The following is a 17,056-nucleotide window of genomic DNA, read 5'->3' on the forward strand; positions in this document are numbered from 1 at the left end:
CAGAGGCGCAGTAACAGCAAGGGATGGTTCCCCCTTAGCCACAGGCCAGCGGGTCCCACCACAGCCGTCGCTGAGGATACTGAGGCCGCAGCCGGTATCACCAAAAGGGTAGCTAACCTTGCTGTCTGCTAGACCCCTAACCTCCCGCAAGCCTAACTCTCTCAGGCGGGGGTTGTCTGCCAGGGGAGACCATCGGGGGACGGGAAGCTCAGTCCCACACCAAGCCCTACATGACCCTTTCAGGGGCACAGAATGGAATGGATTGGGGGGGGGGCTGATCCCAGAGGACTTTGTGCCACCAGCCACCCACTCTGACTCTGGGTAAGTCCCTGCCCGTGGAGCGCTGCGGAGGGGGAGGTGTGGGACCTGGGCAGGGTAAGGGAGCTTCCAGCCCACAAACTTCTTGGCCATAATTGCCAAACTAGTCAAACTGACACTTAGTGGCAGGCTGGGGTTGAGGCCAAGGCTCTCCATCAGGGATTAGGGGACCTGGGTTTTGTTCTGTCTCTTAGGATTGGATTTTCAACCCCCCTAGAAGAGTCTCGAGGTCAAACCCCGGTGTATTCCCATGGGACTCGAGCATCTCCATGGGAGTTGAATAGCTCAGTGTGAATCTCTGTGCCTCAGTTTCCCCATCTGTAACAAGGGGATAAGAAACCTTTCTCCTTCTGCTTTGCCCATGTCGAGTGTAAGCGTTCCCCTCTGGATATGTGCAGCGCCCGGCACAACCTGGGCTGTGATCACAGTGGGGGTGATTAGTGGAGCAGGGCTTTAGGGGTAGAATGGGCTGGGAGGGGGAGGGGTTCAGGCCCAGGAGGTTCCATGGAGGAGACAGATCCCCACCCCGCGCTGTCTCCATCCATCAGCCCCTATCCCCACGGCAGGTGGATCCAGGGACAGACACGGCCTTTGTCACGCCGGCCAGTTCCTTCGCTGAGTTCATGGAGAAGCACGTTGACAACCCCAAGACCACCAATACCTACAGCCAGACCTATTGCAACTACATGATGAAGGAGCGCAATATGATCTGCAAACAAAAAATCACCTTCATCCCGCCCACCCACCTGACGTCAAAGACACCTGCGGCCACAGAGGGACACGCTACCGAGACAACTACTACGACAGCAAGCAGAGCGTTAGCCTCACTGAATGCCATCGGCAGCCTCCAAACGGCCACCGGCGCTGTGGCTACAAGGAAACAGACCGGATCTCCGAGATCCGCCTGGCCTGCGTCCAGCTGCCCGTGCATTACAACAAAACCCTGAACGCAGCACCTACGCCTCGGCGCAGGATCCAAACCCAGCTGGCCCGCACCGCGGCTGGGCTGCCCCCCACCCACCGGGACGGAAGGGGGGAGCGGCTCTGAAGCCTCAGCTGGGGCCAAAGAGCTCAGCACAAGGGGTGACACACGGCGTAATAAACCCACACAGCCCCCACCAGTGCAAGTGACCTACCCCAACGGGGAACCCCTGCTGCCCGTAGTGCCCATTATACAATATAGTCACCCCTCCCCCCGCCCTCCGCTTCCCCTAGTGCCCCTTATACAGTACAGCCGCCCCTTCCCCGCCCCCACCCTCTGCTGCCCCAGTGCCCGTTATACAGTATAGCCGCCCCTTCCCCACCCCCACCCTCTGCTGCCCCTAGTGCCCATGATACAGTATAGCCGCCCCTTCCCCACCCCCACCCTCTGCTGCCCCCAGTGCCCGTCATACAGTATAGCCGCCCCTTCCCCACCCCCACCCTCTGCTGCCCCTACTGCCCGTTATACAGTATAGCCGCCCCTTCCCCACCCTCTGCTGCCCCTAGTGCCCATGATACAGTATAGCCACCCCTTCCCCACCCCCACCCTCTGCTGCCCCTAGTGCCCATGATACAGTATAGCCGCCCCTTCCCCACCCCCACCCTCTGCTGCCCCTAGTGCCCATGATACAGTATAGCCGCCCCTTCCCCACCCCCACCCTCTGCTGCCCCTAGTGCCCATGATACAGTATAGCCGCCCCTTCCCCACCCCCACCCTCTGCTGCCCCCAGTGCCCGTTATACAGTATAGCCGCCCCTTCCCCACCCCCACCCTCTGCTGCCCCTAGTGCCTGTTATACAGTATAGCCACCCCTTCCCCGCCCCCACCCTCTGCTGCCCCCTAGTGCCCATTATACAGTATAGCCGCCCCTTCCCACCCCCACCCTCTGCTGCCCCTAGTGCCCATGATACAGTATAGCCGCCCCGTCCCCACCCCCGCCCTCTGCTGCCCCTAGTGCCCGTTATACAGTATAGCCGCCCCTTCCCCACCCCCACCCTCTGCTGCCCCTAGTGCCCGTTATACAGTATAGCCGCCCCTTCCCCACCCCCACCCTCTGCTGCCCCTAGTGCCCGTTATACAGTATAGCCGCCCCGTCCCTACCCCCGCCCTCTGCTGCCCCTAGTGCCCGTTATACAGTATAGCCGCCCCGTCCCTACCCCCGCCCTCTGCTGCCCCTAGTGCCCGTTATACAGTATAGCCGCCCCTTCCCCACCCCCACCCTCTGCTGCCCCTAGTGCCCGTTATACAGTATAGCCGCCCCTTCCCCACCCCCACCCTCTGCTGCCCCTAATGCCCATTATACAGTATAGCTGCCCCCTTCCCCTCCCCCAGCCTCTGCTGCCCCTAGCGCCCATTATACAGTATGCATCCGATGAAGTGAGCTATAGCTCACGAAAGCTCATGCTCAAATAAATTGGTTAGTCTGTAAGGTGCCACAAGTACTCCTTTTCTTTTTGTGAATACAGACTAACACGGCTGCTACTCTGAAACCTGTCATTATACAGTATAGCCGCCCCTTCCCCACCCCTGCCCTCTGCTTCCCCTAGTGCCCATTATGTAACAATGCAATCCTCATGTAGTACTCATTCCCTGAGATGCTATGGGGATATAAATAATAATAAATCCAGCGCTTTCTGGGTGTTAAGGGTGTGAGATAAAGATTGTACTAGGCTGAGCCCTGAATGCAGTTACTGGGCTGGATTCTCTTTCTGCTTCCTTCAACAAAAGACATTATTGCAAATTCAGTATGGCTGGTGTGCTTTTGTGGTGAACTTGATGCAGAGAAATCAGACTTCTCTCTCTCTCTCTCTCTCTCTGTGTCTCTCTCTCTCTCTCTTTCTCTTTCCCCTCCCTTCAAGCCCTTCCCCACCACCACCTCCCAAGGAGCATGGCTAGGAGGTGTTGGAAAATGATTTGCAAGTCCAGTCCCCAGGCCTCCTGGCTTTGATGTGGCCCCAGTGTAGGGGACCAGGCTGGCTCAGGCAGGCAGCACCTAAGGTACTGTCCCCTAAGCATCTGCCCCCGTAGGAAGTGCTGCGTCTGATCTGGCCCCACATCTGTGGGACTAGGGAGCAAATATTTGATAACAGGCTCTTCATTCCAGTGGAGGAAGATGTAACACAACCCATGGCTGGAAGTTGAAGCTAGACAAATTCAGACTGGAAATAAGATGTAAACTTTTAACAGAGAGAGTAATTATCCATTTGAGCAAGTTATCAAGTGTCGGGGTGGATTGTCCGTCACAGGCAATTTTAAAATTGAGATTGGATGGTTTTCTGAAAGATCTGCTCTGGGTAGGGTGACTAGATTTCCTTAAGTAAAAACAGGACAGCTCAGGGCTCACCAGAGGCCCTCCCCACCCCCACTCAGGGCCCACCAGAGTCACTGCCCAGGGCTGAGTGCCCAAGCCCCATGCCTTGGAATCTATCAGTCCGTAGATGCTGCAGGTAGGAGGACAGATGTTGGCCGTTGTCCTTTGGGGAAGGTATGCCAGCATTTCTGGAGCAGGCCCCACTGCATTATGGGCAATTCTCATGCCGTAGTGCGATGCCAGGGAGGAGAAGGGGTTTCAAAGACCCTTAAGGTCCCTGGGATGTTCCCAAGATCTGGCGCCTTGTTCTAACTAAACTCAACTCTCCTTTGACAGGAGGAATCAGCGACAGGAAATCCAAGTATTTTCTTAGTGGAACTTGCTAATTTACATGGGACACCCCAGACCTGAAGCAGAGGGGACATGACAGCAGGCAGGACCCCCCACACCTCTGGCTGGAAAGCCCAGCTCCGCCGTAAGAACTGACTCTGGTTAAAGAGATACAGGCAGACAGCAAACTCCCAGGTAGGGTGGGTCAAAACTTCTCCATCCCATCTTTCTTCAGGGCATTGAAAAAAAGTTTCAACTCATCAAAATTGAGGGGACGTGTCTGTATTTCCTCCAATAAATTCACTTTTCATCAGAAAATAGAAAGTTTCCGGCCGGACCCACTGAGCTATTTGGGGGGGGGGGATGGAAGGGGTATTTGGGGGGGGATGGAAGGGGTTCAGTCTCTCCTGTTGACGCTGCTCCATTATGTAAAAATAATTACACAGTCACTGGGCCTAAACGAGCGAGAATTACTCTGCTGCCCAGTAGTTAGTGCACCCACCTGGGAGGGGGAAACTCAGGGTCCAGCCCCCTGCTCCACTAACCAGTTTCCTGTTTGAAGCCATTCCACTGTGGATAAGGTGAGATTCAGCGAGACCCCCACAGGCTGTCCCCTAGCTCCATGATGGGGGTGGGAGAGCCCTACTCTGAATAACCAGGGACTGGCAGTCTCCCAAACACACCCCAGGGGAGAAACGTGCAGTCAGGTCCCTTAACACCTGGCCAGAAGGCGTCAGACACCACGGGGATGGGCACAGCGTAAGAAGAGAATAGGGTATAGTGTGATGCCAAAAGACAGAGAGAGGATGGGCATGGAGCGGATGGACAAGTGGGTGAAAGGCGGGGGCGATACACCAATTCGCAGAGGCAATTGGCCATGCCCAGAGCATCCTGTAACTCAGTGGCTTTCAACCTTTCCCGAATACTGTACCCCTTTCAGGAGTCTGATTTGTCTTGCGTACTCCCAGGTTTCACCTCACTTCAAAACTGCTTGCTTACAAAATCAGACATAAAAATACAAAAGTGTCACAGCACTCTATTATGGAAAAATTGCTGCCTTTCTCCTTTTACCATTCTATGTAAAGAACGACTATCTATCTGATGAAGTGGGTTTTAGCCCACGAAAGTTTATGCCCAAATAAATGTGCCACAAGGACTCCTCGTCATTTTACCATATAATTATAAAACAAATCAATTGGAATATGAATATGGTACTTGCATTTCAGTGTCTACTCTATACAGAAGTATAAACAAGTCATTGTCCATTTGAAATTTTAGTTTGTACTGACTCTGCTAGTGCTTTTTATGTAGCCTGTGGTAAAACTGGGCAAATATCTAAATGAGTTGATATACCCCCTGGAAGACCTATGCGCAGGGGTCAAAGTAACATAAAAACCTTACTGGTACAGGGGCCTGGCGCTGGGCCCCAGAAGGGGCAGAGCCTCAGGTGGAAGGGGCGGGGCCTCGGGATCAAGGGGCGGAGCTGGGGGTCAGCTTCCCCTAGCCAGCCCTTCCATGCTGCCTGGCCCACGTGGCCTGGGGTTTGGCGGCGATTTAAAGGTCCCGGGGTTCTGCCTGCTGCCGCAGTGGTGCCAGCCGGGAGCCCTGGGCCCTTTTAAATTGCCAGGCCCCGGGGAAGCTGCCCCTTTTGCCCCCACTCTCAGCAGCTGAGGGCAGGGGAAGGGGCAGCGACGTTAAACCGCTGCCGCGGCAGCACTTTAACATCGGCTGTGTGCAGGCCCGTACTGGCAGCCATTTCTTACTGGTATGCCGTACCAGCCCTTACCAGCCCACTTTCACCTCTGCCTCTGCGTACCCCCAGGGGTATGTGTACCCTTGTGAGAACCACTGTTGTAGCTGAGCGTATGCCTGCCTGGATCAGCGCAGAGCCCCGGGGCGAGAATGGGACTGTGACAGGTTTCACTCACTGCAAGAGCGCCTCCTCCTGGCCAGGCTCAGAACTGCAGCTTTCTCTCATATGGTGCCCCCTCCCATCACTGCGGTGGTCTCTCTTCCCAGGTCAGCCCACCGGCTACGTCCCCCCTTCCACATGGTACCTCCAACCGTTCAGTGCTACATCCTGCCCACCCTCCATCCACACTGGGATCCAGCCCAGGGACCCTATAACCAGCAGCCAAGGTCTGCCCAGGCCTGCTCCTTGCTGCTGTTACCCTGGGCTTCTTCCTATCCTGCTTTCTCAGGCTTTCTTCCCATGCAACACCTCTGCGCTTGACCCTTCTCCCACAGCTCGAGCTCCTGCTCCCAGAGGGTCTGAGAACTTCCTCTCTTTATAATCCTGTCCCAGCTCCTCCCCCAGCAGGGCTTCACCAGCAATTAATGTTTATCAATCCCTGGGTCCCGCATCAGCAGCAGCTCTGCAGGTTAATTGTCCTCTTCTGGGCCCATCTTCACCCCTAAGTTCAGGGCTAGTGCGGGGCAAACACGCCCTCATGGGGAAGGGGGCAGATGGGGGATGGGTAGCAGGGTGGGGAGAGGGCCTGGAATGGGGGGCTGTGCTCCCCTCCCGCATGGCACCCCTACGAGTCTCTGCCCGGCATTCTCGGTTCCCGCAAGGCCGACCGGCGGGAACGGAGCTGCCCACAGATCCAAGGGCGTTGGGGGAGTCGCCATCCAGCCTGCACCCCTGAGCCACACGCCAATGACCTCCTGCTGCTGAAGGTAAGGGGTGTAGGGGGGACTCTGCATTGACAGCAGATGGGAATCGGAACCGGCCCCGACTCCATTGCAGTCAGGTGTGACTCTGGATTGGCTTTGAGGGAGCTGAGACCAGAATCCAGCCTGGATACCACTTTGCTCAGGTGTGACTCTGGATTGATCCTGTCCCTTAGCCTCCACCATTTCCTCCAGACCCATCCATGCTCCCCACCTGCCCCCTGTCCCCCCCACCTCACTCCTCCCTGCCCCCATTAACCCCACCTCTCCCCTGCCCCCTTCACTCTCCCTGTTCCAGCCCCAAACCCTGCCCACCAAACCCCCGGGCCCCACCCCCTGTCCCCCATCTCCCCACCCCAGCTCCCTCCCATCCCTGCCCCCCGAGCCCGCCCTCTGCACGGGCCCTGGGGCTCTGAGACTGGCCACTGGCCGCGAAGGGGTTAACCAGGGGCTTTGTCAATGTCCCGGGAATGGGGCGCGGGCCCTTTAAATCCCAGCCCCTCTCCTTTCCCCGCTTCCTTCCCGGCCTTGAAAACTGCGCATGCGTGTCTGGGCCTGGAGGGGTGCGGGCCGGAGAGTCCCACGTGTGTGCGCGCCCAGCCCTGGCCACGCGCGCGCTAGTGGGTGAGCGGAGCGCGCTGCAGGGGCCGAGTGCGGGGTGGCTGGGTGGCAAGGGACAGCAATTAAGCAAGGCGTTAACTGCAGGGCTAATGGGGCTGTGCATTGGTGTAACGCACACTTCCCCAGTGGCCCCCACAAGCCTTCTGTGGCCACGGAGAGCCATTGATCTCTGGCCTCTTTATACAGCCCGTCAAAGCTTTGCAGTCTGCTCCCGAGTCCCCCATCAATCTTCCCTCCTCAAGAGGAAACCTGCCCAGTTTCTGTAACCTTTCCTTGCAGGTCAGGTTTTCTAAACCTTCCTCTCCTCTGGGCTCTCTCCTCTCCCGTCTTTCTGTCTGTCCCAATCTCCTTCCCCGCCCCCATCTCTGCCTTTCTCTCTCCAGAGCTCTCCACCACAGGACTGGCAAATGGATTCTGAAAAGGGCCGGGGGTATTGCACCGTCTCAGTTGGAAGGGCTGTCTCTGGGGTGAGACCAAATAGCCATTTTCCTTGTTCATCCCATACTACCTCACCTTGGCCTTCTCACCTCTGCTGCTCAACGCCCCTCCCTGAAGACTCAAACCACCCCATGGGGACTAGGCCCCCAGTTGCAAGTTGCAGTGGGGGAGATTTAGGTTGGATATTAGGAAAAACTTTTTCACTAGGAGGGTGGTGAAACACTGGAATGCGTTACCTAGGGAGGTGGTGGAATCTCCTTCCTTAGAAGTTTTTAAGGTCAGGCTTGACAAAGCCCTGGCTGGGATGATTTAATTGGGGATCGGTCCTGCTTTGAGCAGGAGGTTGGACTAGATGACCTCCTGAGGTCCCTTCCAACCCTGATATCTATGATTCTATGATTCACCCCAACATGAGAACTCCCGTCACCATGGAGAAGTATATGGCCATCACCGTCTGGAAGCTCGCCAGCCCTGCTTGCTAGCCAGTCAGTAGTGAACTAGCTTGGTGTTGGTAGATCAGTGATCAGGGATGTTGTCTTGGAGGTTTGCATAGATTTGAAGGCCTGAAGGGACCATTGTGATTATCCAGTCTGACCTTCTGTATAACACAGAACAGAGAACTTCCCCAAAATAATTCATAGAGAAGATCTGTTAGAAAAACATCCAATCTTGATTTAATATTTGTCAGGGATGGAGAATCCACCACGACCTAGGTAAGTTGTTCCAATGATTAATTACTCTCACTGTTTAAAATGTATGCCTTATTTCCAGTCTGAGTTTGTCTCAGTTCAACTTCCAGCCATTGGATCGGGTTAAACGTTCCCCTGCTAGATTGAAGAGCCCATTATTAAATATTTGCTCCCCATGTAAGATACTTACAGACTGTGATCAAGACACCCCCTTAACCTTCTCTTCATTAAACTAAAAAGATTGAGCTCCTTGGATCTCTCACTATCAGGCAATTTTCTAATTCTCTAATCATTCTTATGGCTCTTCTCTGACCCCTCTCCAATTTATCAGCAACCCTCTTGAATGGTGAGCACCAGAACTGGACACAGGATTCCAGCAGCCGTCGCACCAGTGCCAAATACAGAGGCCAAATAACCTCTCTACTCCTACTTGAGATTCCCCTGTTTATGTATCCCAAGGTTACATTAGCTCTTTGTGCAACGCTGTGGCCAAGGGATCTCATGTTCAGCTGATTCTCCACCACAACCCCCAAATGTTTTTCAGAGCCGCTGCTTCCCAGGAGAGAGTTCCCCATCCTGTAAGTACAGCCAACGATTTTTGGTCCCAGATGTATACATTTACATTTAGCCGTATTAAAGCACATATTGTTCACCTGCACCCAGTTTACCAGATGATTGAGGTCACTCTGTATCAGTGACCGTCCTCGTCTTATTTACCGGTCCTCTTATTTTTGGGTCATCTGCCAACTTCACCAGGTCAAGAAGGTGCTGTTCCCCCGTGTCCTAAAGCTTGCCAACATTCAGGAAGTTATTGATGTATTTGCCCACTTGGGGTTTGCAATTTATTTTGGGGCTACTGATGGGACACACATGCTCCCCACAGGCCTCAGACTTTATCAACAGGAAGGGGAATTTCCCCCTGGGGCTGGCAGACCTGAATGGTCTCCATGGAAGGTTCACCAGTATTAACGTGGGGTTGTCAGGAAAGAAACTTGGCCTGGTTTCTGAACCAGAAAGCACACCTGTATTCACACCCAACATTCTAGTGCAGGAGGGCTTTGGATTCGGTCCACGGCATTACCAGCTCTGTGGGGCTAAGGCAGGCTCCCTGCCTGCCCCGGCCCTGTGCCGTGACCGGCATCATGTCCCTGCGGCCCCTGGGGTTCCCCCTTCCCGGCCAATGGGAGCTGCAGGAGAGGTATCTGCAGGCGAGGGCAGCACACGGAGTCCTCTGCCCCCCTCCCCCAGGGGCCACAGGGACGTGGTGCCAGCCACTTCCCCGAGCGGCGCAGGGCCAGGGCAGGCAGGAAACCTGCCTTAGCCCCGCTGCACACTGCTGCCACCCCAGAGCCACTCAAGGTAAATGACGCCGGGCCAGAGCCCGCACTCAACACCTCTCCTGCACCCCAACCCCCTGCCCTGATACCCCTCCCACACTCCTCACCCCAACCCCCTACCTTAGCCCTACATTCATGCTTTGCATGCAATTTCCCCATCCAGATGTGGCCCTCGGGCCAAAAAGTTTGCCCACCCTTGTGCTAGTGTAACAATCTGTGTATAGAACGTGCCCTGGGAGGTATCATAGGAAAGCTAAGAACTCACTGGTCAATAATATCATGATGGACTGGATGTAGCAACATTATATGTAAAGTTATGAATTCTTCCTGTACAATGTTTAAAGAATCCTTATTGAGGTTACAGGGACAAACCATCCCAATGTGTAGAAAGAATAGTAAATATGGCAGGCGATCAGCTTGGCTTAACAGTGAAATCCTTGCTGCTCTTAAATACAAAAAAGAAGCTTACAAGAAGTGGAAGACTGGACAAATGATCAGGGATGAGTATAAAAATATTGCTCGGGCTTGCAGGAGTGAAATCAGGGAGGCCAAATCACACCTGGAGTTGCAGCTAGCAAGAAATGTTAAGAGTAACAAGAAGAGTTTCTTCAGGTATGTTAACAACAAGAAGAAAGTCAAGGAAAGTGTGGGCCCCTTACTGTATGAGGGAGGCAACCTAGTGACAGAGGATGTGGAAAAAGCTAATGTACTCAATGTTTTTTTTTGCCTCTGTCTTCACGAACAAGGTCAGGTCCCAGACTACTGCACTGGGCAGCACAGCATGGGGAGGAGGTGACCAGCCCTCTGTGGAGAAAGAAGTGGTTCGGGACTATTTAGAAAAGCTGGACGAGCACAAGTCCATGGGACCGGATGCGTTGCATCCGAGAGTGCTAAAGGAGTTGGTGGATGTGATTGCAGAGCCATTGGCTATTATCTTTGAAAACTCATGGCAATCGGGGGAGGTCCCAGATGACTGGAAAAGGCTAATGTAGTGCCCATCTTGAAAAAAGGGACAAAGGAGTATCCTGGGAACTACCGGCCAGTCAGCCTCACCTCAGTCCCTGGAAAAATCATGGAGCAGGTCCTCAAGGAATCAATTCTGAAGCACTTAGAGGAGAGGAAAGTGATCAGGAACAGTCAGCATGGATTCACCAAGGGCAAGTCATGCCTGACTAATCTAATTGCCTTCTATGATGAGATAACTGGTTCAGTGGATAAAGGGAAAGCAGTGGATGTGTTGTTCCTTGACTTTAGCAAAGCTTTTGACACGGTCTCCCACAGTATTCTTGCCAGCAAGTTAAAGAAGTATGGGCTGGATGAATGGACTATAAGGTGGATAGAAAGCTGGCTAGATTGCCAGGCTCAACGGGTAGTGATCAATGGCTCCATGTCTAGTTGGCAGCTGGTATCAAGTGGAGTGCCCCAAGGGTCGGTCCTGCTGCCGGTTTTGTTCAATATCTTCCTTAATGATCTGGAGGATGGTGTGGATTGCACCCTCAGCAAGTTTGCAGATGACACTAAACTGGGAGGAGTGGTAGATACGCTGGAGGATAAGGATAGGATACAGAGGGACCTAGACAAATTGGAGGATTGGGCCAAAAGAAATCTGATGAGGTTCAACAAGGACAAGTGCAGAGTCCTGCACTTAGGACGGAAGAATCCCGTGCTCCGCTACAGACTAAGGACCGAATGGCTCGGCAGCATTTCTGCAGAAAAGGACCTAGGGGTTACAGTGGACGAGAATTTGGATATGAGTCAACAGTGTGCCGTTGTTGCCAAGAAGGCCAATGGCATTTTGGGATGTATAAGTAGGGGCATTGCCAGCAGATCGAGGGACGTGATCGTTCCCCTCTATTCAACATTGGTGAGGCCTCATCTGGAGTACTGTGTCCTGTTTTGGGCCCCACACTACAAGAAGGATGTGGAAAAATTGGAAAGAGTCCAGCGAAGGGCAACAAAAATGATTAGGGGTCTGGAACACATGACTTATGAGGAGAGGCTGAGGGAACTGGGATTGTTTAGTCTGCGGAAGAGAAGAATGAGGGGGGATTTGATAGCTGCTTTCAACTGCCTGAAAGGGGGTTCCAAAGAGGATGGCTCTAGACTGTTCTCAATGGTAGCAGATGACAGAACAAGGAGTAATGGTCTCAAGTTGCAGTGGGGGAGATTTAGGTTGCATATTAGGAAAAACTTTTTTACTATGAGGGTGGTGAAACACTGCAATTTGTTACCTAGGGAGGTGGTGGAATCTCCGTCCCTAGAAGTTTTCAAGGTCAGGCTTGACAAAGCCCTGGCTGGAATGATTTAATTGGGGATCCGTCCTGCTTTGAGCAGGGGGTTGGACTAGATGACCTCCTGAGGTCCCTTCCAACCCTGATGTTCTATGATTCTATGAATGTTATTAGCCCACGGTCAAAACCAGACAGCCCAACCTAGGCAAGGTCTGTCCTAAACACAGGAATGTGGGTTTACCTTGATTTGCACATAAGTAGTTCATAAGGTCCTCAAAACAGCAGGGGAGGAGGTGGCAGGAAACAGAACAATTTGCATTTTAGCAAACACAAATGGAGGAAGAAAGAGCCTGGAGCCACCTTCACGACCAGACTCCACATTGTCTTCCTCACTGTTTGGATGAACTTTGCTTGAAGGGGTAACCTTCCAAAGAATCCACTTCAAGGGTTGACTGGACTATAAAAGGAAAGGACAGGGAACCCCAGCCTCTCTCTCTCTTTCCCCTCAGAAGTCCAACGCCGGCACCTCTGGTAGATCCTGGGGGAGATCCTGACCGAGAAACGCATCAGTCACCATCTTGCTGGAAAACTTCCTTCCTTAGAAGTTTTTTCCTTCCTTAGAAGTTTTTAAGGTCAGGCTTGACAAAGCCCTGGCTGGGATGATTTAATTGGGGATGGGTCCTGCTTTTCAGCAGGGGGTTGGACTAGATGACCTCCTGAGGTCCCTTCCAACCCTGATATTCTATGATTCTATGATTCTATGGTGGGTGAGAGAGGCCATTTTGAACAATGCCTACAACCAAAACTTGCTAGATCACATTTTAGACGTTTAGCCGCATGTTTTCTCTTTGATTTGCTCCCAACCATTTCTAACTTTATCTCTTGTACCTGAATTCACTTAACATCCCATCTTCTTTTGTTAATAACTTGCTTTATTTTTAATCTAAAACAACTGCGCTGTGTGTAAACAGCTCTTAGGTAACTCGAGTTAAAGTAACAAACTGTTGAATGTCAACTTCTTACAGGGGCATCGAACCTCAGCATCTGAACTGTCCAGGAGAGGGCTGGGCTGTGCACAACATGTGTTTTGGGGAACATTTGGGACTGGGAGTCTTTGGGGCCACCCTACAAGTAGTAACCAAGCCTGGGGGAAGCCAGAGTGGGGCTGCAGATAGGCTCCTGGGGTCAGCGTGGCTGAGCCAGGGCTGTCTAATGCATAGATGCTTAGGGTGTGATCTGCATGTTGGTGGCTGGTTGTGCGTGGCCCAGGTTGAGAGCTGCAACAGTAAAACATTGTGAGACACCCAAGGTTACAGGCCAGGCGGTGACACAACCCCTCACTGGTGTGGATTGCACCCCAGAGTGTGACGGGGAAATCAGCAGCAGAGCTGTAAACCTCACTCACTAAATATTTGGAGCAGGAGAAGGGGAAGGAGGAGGGAGATGACCCAGGGTTGGGAAACCCGACAGACCTTACTTCCCTACTGGAGATGGCTGCGCAGGTAAAGCTGCCTAGATTGCGGCTCCGCAGAAACAAGGAGGCACCCGAGCACCACCATGCAGATGGCAGAGCTCAGACTGCAAGAAAAGAAAACCTCTGGCCTGCGTGATCCCCAAAATGTCACAATCTGGTACCCAGTTAACCACATTTCTTTTCTTTCTGTTATCTGAGCCCCAACCTTAAAAATTAGTGATCTCTGGTATTTCAAGAAGCACTACACGTTTAACACAGAACACCTCTTCTTTCTCATGAAGGCCAAGACTATAACCGGATTCAAAAAAGAGCTAGATACATTCATGGAAGGTAGGTTCACCAATGGCTGTTAGCCAGGATGGGCAGGTATGGAGTCCCTAGCCTCTGTTTGCCAGAAGCTGGGAATGGTTGACAAGGAATGAATCACTTGATGATTACCTGTTCTGTTCATTCATTCTAGGGCACCTGGCATTGGCCACTGTCGGAAGACAGGATACTGGGTTAGATGGACCCCTGCTCTGACCCAGTAGGGCAGTTCTTGTGTTCTTATGATCTTTTTCAGTCACATGCTTTGGGCCTATCCTGCACGATAAGCTCCAAACTCAATTTCAAACCCAAAGCTCACCCAGGTCTACTATGGCCCTCCTCCATAACCACTGTGCCAATGCTGGTCTGGAAGTGGGGAGAAGTTAGTAAGTCCATGGGAACCTCTGCAGGCTGTCCCTATGTTGGAGGATGTCACCCTGAGGAGAGCCCTTCCCCCAAAAGCACAGGAGCATCTTGTTCGAAAAGACAACGGGCAAACAGGAAAGCTAGGCTGCTCTGCTATTTACCAGGAGGGTGGAGGAGTGATCAGCAATCACAGCCTGTGTGGGCAGCCCCAGGAAGCGGCACTGCCTTGCAACGTGTGTGCCCAAAGAAGAGCCCTTTCCGTGCCTTACAGTTTCTTGTACAAGCCCTGCAGAGCGGCACAAAGTGCGCTGGCAAATAAACAGGCTTTTGCAGTAAATGGGCTGTACCAAGGGCTAATCACCTGGGCCCGCTGTGGATCAAATATAGTTTGAAGAATTCATGTAAAAATGCAAAGGCAGCTGAAAGCTCAAGGGCTCGGATCAAACGAGGAGCCAAAGAACTTGTTCTATTGCTTTGTCCCTCTCTGGAGCTGCCCTTACAATAAACACACCTGCCAGGGTGAGGCATTTGATTTTTTTCAACCCCTGGGGTGCTGCCATCTTGAAGGACGGAGTGGGGGGCCCCCCTCAATTGACCAGGAGTCAGACGGAACAACGAACAGGGCGGGGGCTGGGACAGGGGAGATGCATGTTCAGTTGATGGATGGGGGAGTTTATATTTCAGAGAAATAAATACTTTAGAGCTCAAATTCTCCAGCCCAGGTGCTGTTATCAGCACAATGGAAAGTGGTGATTATAGCCGAGCAGCTGGAGAGAAAGCGCCGTAATCCACCGCACAGGGCAGCACCCTGCTGGTCCCTGGAATAAAGTTGTTTCAATCCCCCTGTAAAGTTATATGGCAATTTACTGACAAAAAACTTCATCAACGCTGAGTTAAGGTTGCCCAGGGGTATCTCCTGCCCTTCCATAATGGTGAGTTCAGCAAATCTGAAACCTCTGAAAAGCAGGAAATACTGAGTTAAGGCGAACTTCCGCACAACCTTAACTCTGCCCTCCCTGGAGTTGACAGTAGCCACTGGGAATTAGGTGCATGCACTCTCAGTGCATTCCCTGGGTTTGGCATAGTGGTATTGAAAGGTGGAGAGATTACCTAGAGCTGCTTGGCAGAGCTGTGACTGTGCCATGATTTGGAGGGGTGTGATCAAAGGAGCGAGGTGCATGTTTCCCTTTAGAAATCCACTTTTGTCCAATGCATCATTGCCTTCTGTGGAAGTGTCCGTGTTCACTTAGATTTGCATTTACTGTCCTAGTACCTCAGGACTTCCCCCTCCTCCCACCATGCTGGGAAATCTACCTGACACTGCCCATCCCTGACTGCCAGGAATCTTGGGCTCTGCCCCGACCCTGACAACTTCTGCCCCACTGCCAGGAAATCTCCTTAGATTCTGCCCCATCCTGCGCCTCCCATTGTGCCTGGTACTGCACAGACCCTGACTGAGATTGGGGATGTCAAATGTGATGGTGGGGATCAGGGCCCAGGTGTCTCAAGTTTAGCACCCCAAATTCTGGGATGCCCATTGCCCTTGGTGACTGACCTTTCTGGGGCGGCACCAGCTTCTTCCCGGTGAGGGGGCTTAACTGGGCTAGTCAGAAAAATGGAGAGGCATTTCCACCCTTACTTCTCTGCTGCTCTTGTTGGAGGTGCCTTCAGAGCTGAGTGGATGGACAGCAGCGGCTGCTGGCTGGGCACCCAGCTCTAAAGGCAATGACAGCACCAGCAGCAGCTCAGAAGTGAGGGTGACAATGCCATACCATGCTACCCTTGCGTCTGCATAACATTTGACATTTGTGCCAGGAGGGGAGGATACAGGGAGGGGCTAATGCAAATTTTAGATGCCTATAGCCCTCGCAAACTCCCCACAGTGCTGCCCCTGAACCTTCGCCAGGTAGATCATCCAGGGTGTAGCAGACATGCCCAGTGGGGGCTGCCTGGGCACCTAGCTGACTGATGCAGTGACTGAGCCCAGCCCTTGTAAAGTGCTCCTTGTAAATCAGCTACTAGCTCAATCCGGGCACCTGGTTCCTTTCGCTTCCAGAGGCCCAGATGCTTACAGCTGACTCCTGCAAACAACAGTGGGCTCTGCGCCCATCACACAGCTAGGGCTAAGCTATATACAACCGATTACTGTCTGTCTCTATCCATCCAGTGTCATCCCACCCTCCATGCATCCATCTGTCCCCGCACGCACACACCTACCGATCTCTGCAGCAGATTGTTTCCAAAGGTTCCCAAGTGAGTTAGGTGCCCAGGTCCCTGGGAGTTGGGCCCATAACCCCCTAGTACGCCCCTAGTACACCCAGGTTCCTGCTGGTCCCTCACTGGGGAAGAGGTCACAGAGCCACAGTGCAAGGCCAGAAGGGACCACTGTGATTGGCTAGTCTGACGTCCTGCTTAGCACGGGCCGGAGAACGCCCCCAAAATAATCCCAGTTGGACCTAGAGCTGGCTGGTTAGGGTCAGGGCCGGCCCCCAACATCCCACCTGGCCTCTGACTGTGAGTGCCTCTGTTTCCACATTGCCCAAGTCAAGACGCCTGGGCCTGATTTACAGTGGCATTGAGCATCACCTCACATGTAACCCCCATCCCCCACCACCACCACACACACCAGTTTCCCAGAGCATGCTCAACCCCTGTGACCCACAGTTATTAATGACACTTAGAATGTCTCCCTGGGATGAAGTTGCCCTGCCCAACCCATGTCCAGGCTTTCAGTTCCCTTTCGCTTTCCACCCCACCCAGAGCTGCGCAGCTAAGTGCTGAGAAATGCTCCCTCCCCGGGGCAGAAAGCCGGATCCATCTCTGATGGCAGCAGCAGACGCGCAAGACTCAGGTGAGCTTGAGCCTTGGGCTGAGATTTCCAAAGGAATTGGGGTTCCCAGTTCCCCTGGGGAAAGGGGCGTGTGCAGTGTACAGGAATCGGGTGGTAGCCCTTTAAATGGCCAGCAAGCCCTCTAGGGGTG

The sequence above is a fragment of the Caretta caretta genome, chromosome 13 (assembly GCF_965140235.1).
Source record: "Caretta caretta isolate rCarCar2 chromosome 13, rCarCar1.hap1, whole genome shotgun sequence".
Taxonomy (NCBI): Eukaryota; Metazoa; Chordata; order Testudines; family Cheloniidae; genus Caretta; species Caretta caretta.